Source organism: Hibiscus syriacus, unplaced genomic scaffold (assembly GCF_006381635.1).
Source record: "Hibiscus syriacus cultivar Baekdansim isolate YM2019G1 unplaced genomic scaffold, ASM638163v2 tig00112051_pilon, whole genome shotgun sequence".
Taxonomy (NCBI): Eukaryota; Viridiplantae; Streptophyta; class Magnoliopsida; order Malvales; family Malvaceae; genus Hibiscus; species Hibiscus syriacus.
In genome coordinates, this window is record NW_024063245.1 from 238,177 (window position 1) to 243,138 (window position 4,962).

The following is a 4,962-nucleotide window of genomic DNA, read 5'->3' on the forward strand; positions in this document are numbered from 1 at the left end:
AAGTTGAAATTGGCTCTGAAATTGGGAAATTGTTTGTTGATAACTAGCGGTCCCTTCATTGTGAAGTTGAACTTGCGTTGTCTGGAGTCCAATATCCTTCGTTGTTAAGTTAAAATTGGCTCTAAAATTGAGAAGTTGTTTGTTAACAACCAGCGGTCCCTTCGTTGTTAAGTTGAACTTGCGTTGTCTTGAGTCCAATATTCTACGCTGTGAAGTTGAAATTGGCTCTGAAATTGGGAAATTGTTTATTGACAACCAGCGGTCCCTTCGTCATGAAGTTGAACTTGTGTTGTCTGGAGTCCAATATCATTCCTTGTAAAGTTAAAATTGGCCCTAAAATTGAGAAGTTTTTTATTGACAAGAAGCGGTCCCTTCGTCGTGAAGTTGAACTTGCGTTGTATGGAGTCCAATATCCTTCGCTGTGAAGTTGAAATTGGCTCTAAAATTGGGAAGTTGTTTATTGACAACCAGCGGTCCCTTCGTCGTGAAGTTGAACTTGCGTTGTCTTGAGTCCAATATCCTTCGCTATGAATTTGAAATTGGCTCTGAAATTGGGAAATTGTTTGTTGACAACCAGCGGTCCCTTCATCGTGAAGTTGAACTTGTGTTTTCTGGAGTCCAATATCCTTCGTTGTTAAGTTAAAATTGGCTCTAAAATTGAGAAGTTGTTTGTTAACAACCAGCGGTCCCTTCGTCGTGAAGTTGAACTTGCGTTGTCTGGAGTCCAATATCCTTCGCTGTGAAGTTGAAATTGGCTCTGAAATTGAGAAATTGTTTATTGACAACCAGCGGTCCCTTCGTCGTGAAGTTGAACTTGCGTTGTCTGGAGTCCAATATCCTTCGTTGTGAAGTTGAAATTGGCTCTGAAATTGAGAAGTTATTTGTTGACAACCAGCGGTCCCTTCATTGTGAAGTTGAACTTGTATTGTCTTGAGTGGCACGATATCCTCCGTCGTGGATTTGAAATCGTGGATGTTTGACTTTGAGCTAGATATCCTTCATTGTGAAGTTGAAATCTACTCTCGAGCAAATTGTGAGTTCGAGAGAAACTTTCAATCTATCGAGTTTGTCGAAGTGTAGCTTCTTGCTGCGAGTTAAGCAACCAACATGAATCTTTAAAGGTTCTTTTGAATCGAGTATCCTTCGTCTTTAAGTCGAAACTTAACTCTAAATGCTGCAAAAAATTATGTATGTGGAAAATGATAAATATGATGATCTAAAATATATGCATAAGATGCATGTAACATGAATTGGTTATATTTTATCTCCTGAAAAAGGTCTGATAATTTGCATTAGGATGTTGAATCCAAAAATGCCCCAATATTTGATGTGGAATCTTCAAATATGCCCCAATTGTTCCTCATTTCTTGCTTCAGTATTGACTCTGAGCATGAGTTTTGTGTCTAAAAGTCACATGTCATTTACCAAGATCCACTCTAGAGAGACTGTCTTGTTTGAAAAAAATGTTTTTCTTTCTCTTTTATTTTCAAAGTTATGAAAATATCATTTAAAAGAGTTTTGAAAAATGTTTGATACAAACTTTTGAAAATATTGTCACTTTCACGATTTTACAATTGAGACGAATCATAAACTAGAGTTCATCAGATATCAAAGAATTAATTATATTGTTAATCCTTCAATGAATTATAGCTATTTGACAAGTACCAAGATCAAATCTATTTTTGGGAAGTGGTTAAGTAAGGAAAGAATAAAAAAAAATTCTCAGGTTATTATGTTTGGTCAAAGGTTTGGCATTTGATGCTCAAAGGTTTGGCATTTGATGCTCATAGGTTTGGCATTTGATGCTCAACGGTTTGATGCGGTAGCTTGAATGCTCCTCTACTGAAAGTGTTCTCTGACTCCCAACCTTCGTGGTCACACTCGGGTTGTGTGATGCCGTATCAAGGAATTTGTGTGATCGCCTCAGTTGCACAATTTTTATATTCGAGCCACCTTTTCAGGTTTTCAACTCGAACCCTCTTTTGGTTTTAAGTCGTTATTCAAGATTTACTTCTTGAACCCCTCTTTTTTATTTTTATCTACCATGCATTAATTACATTGTTATTTGCAAACAAAGTTTAATCTTGATGGGCGGGATGAAATCTGAAGATAATCTTTTATGTTTAGAAATCCATGTATGATTAGAAGGGACTTTTAAGGCACGTAATGTAGGTCAGGGTTCATGGTTATGAAAAAAAGGATAAATAAGCCCAAACAAGTGTTTCAGGGTGTTGAACCAAGGATCAATTCATTCTGATGCCTTCAATCATGTCCTGCTCAAAATGTCTCTCTCTTGATGCTCTATGATCTTCGAGTAAAGTGATTCAGTGATTCGGGAATGATTATGCTTGATCAATCTCATAGTTTGAAGCTTGATGTGCCATTTCAAACAAGTGTTTCAGGGTGTTGAACCAATGATCAATTCATTATGATGTCTTCAATCCTACTCAAAATGTTTCTCTCTCTTGATGCTCTATGATATTCGAGTGTAGTGATTCAGTGATTCGGGAATGATTGTGCTTGATCAATCTCATAGTTTGAAGCTTGATGTGCCATTTTAGGGAATCTTCGCATGTGTTTTTTGTCCCTTTTTCTTTTTGATTTTTGTTATTGTTTCTCTTTTTTCTTTGTTTTTTCTTGCTTTTTTGCTTCTTTTCTTTTTTGTTCTTGATTGGATCTTTGCACTTGCCATTTGGTCCATCTTTTGGTATCTCATCTGAATCAATGTCTTCGCTCATGTGAGCATATTTCTTCCACCTTGCCCCCCAGTGTGGAGGGTGATCCTTGGTTAGGGTTGAATCAGAAGAAAAATACTACAGGCTCAAAAGGGGACACAAGGGATATATTATTTTTTTCTCCTGTTGTGAAGGGATAAAGAAAGAAAGCCGTTCATCATTTCATACATGTAAATCTTCATAGAAGAGGTATCCCCAGGGGGATAGATTTTCAAGATTAATTCTATTCACATGAAAACAGTGTAATTAATGCATGATAGAATTATTTCGAATGAATTTTTTTTTTCCAGATGTCTCAATGTTCAGGCTCCCCGCGAGATACCCCAAGTTGGTTCTTTAAAAGAATGCTCATGTTAAAATAAACAACTCAATGCCTTGGGTTTTAATGGTAAGAAAGGTTATTTTTGAGTCTAAACAAGACAGTGGTGTGATCTTATTGACTCAACGAAAGGTGTGGGTGTATCAAAAAGATAAAGGTAATGTTCAAGAATTTCAAAGGGAGATAATGTCAAAATTTGGTCTTTTTGGTAATGACCATGAGTTATTTTGGGTAAAGAATCTATGTATTTTATTTTGGGGTTTAAGACAGGATAAGAAAAGTCTAACCTTGCCATATGTCAAAAATCTATAATTCTTGAAGAATTAAAAGAATCCTTAATTCATTTAATATTCGAAGAACTAAAGATTAGAATTTGTTCAATTGCTCCACCTTAGAAAGTAGCATAAATTCAATCCTTTAAAAGATTAAGGAAACGATGAAAGATTAGAGACGTGTTTAAATAAAACAATCCTCTAAGTGCAAATGGTATATGCAATTCCCCCTTCTTCGGCCGTTTATGCCCCTGAATCCATCAGGTTTTTGATCTTGCCCTTCAGCGCCTTATAGTTCTCAGAGGAATGTTTGGGGCTTCTTATGTGGTAACACCTAACAACTTCATCATCGTAGTCCTTAGGATATGGGGATTCTTTTCTTAGATCATCCTGGTCGGCTTTGTCCTACCATCAGTTGATCAGGCTCTTTAATGTTACAATCTTGCTTCCATGTGGTTAAATCCACTTCATCGAGTCCTACATGACTTAATTTCATGTTTGTGAAAATGCTTGAAAATGTAGATGGATATGCAAAAAGGCAAAAATGCAAAATGCAAGAATGCATGAAATGTTCGAGGCATTGATCCAGAAAAGTGTCCATTATTATAAATAATCTTTAATTAGACAAAAATGTTTTATCTTGTAAGAGACATAAAAATGATCAAAGGTACATTCGGACTAAATCCTCTAGACCCCGAACAACTTCTAGTAGATTGACAAGTCTTCTATCTTCATCTGTCACTGGTTGTATGCCTTGTCGGACCATTCCAGCTTCCCTTGCCAGGCCGTGTAGATGACGAGCTGCCTTCTGTACTTGATCCAGGAAGTCTCGGATAACTGCATCTCTGGCCTTCACCCTTTGTTGTGCTTGCTCCTAACGGAAACGCCACTGTAAACCTCCGTCGAAGAGCACTATCTGAAGCTCACTCACTTTCTTCTTGAACCCATCTATAATAGCTTCTAACTCAGCTATTGTTTTGTCATCTCTGTCATGTTGTTTCTCCATATTAGCCATCTGGATTCTCAAACATTGGTTTTGATGATGATTGTCTGCTAAGCGCCTCTGGGCAGTCTTCATCTGTTCCTTCCAAGCTCTCTCATCAGGCCCTTCGAACTTTCTTTTTAGGCTATGAGCTTCGTCTTTCCAGTATTCAGAAGCCACTTTCAACTTGGAGTTATCCTTAACATTATCTTGATACCCATTTCTCAAGTCTTCGAGCTCAAAACAGACTTTTTTCTATTCTTTTTCAAGTTTATCTACTCGATCTTTCTAAGAGTCGACATCTAGCTTCCACTGATAGCGCTCAGCTTCAAGCTCCTTTACCCTCTACTTTAGCTCGTTATTAACAAATTCAAACTCTATCTTGGCTATCTCAAGTTCAAAAAAGACGGGCCTGAGATGTTCTTCTAGGGTTCAGGTGTCCTCACAGTCTGGCACCTGGATATTGCCATTTTTTCTCAATCTTCGCCATTCCACATAGTCCGGAGTAAGCATGTTTCAGGCAGCTACAACATCCATCCGGAATACTATCTTCCATGAATCGACTGCTTCCTTGATCATCTTCTTATAGTTGTTACCGTGATACTCAAACTCTGATTTAGCTAGTCCTCATGTTGCTGGGACAAACTGACGTGC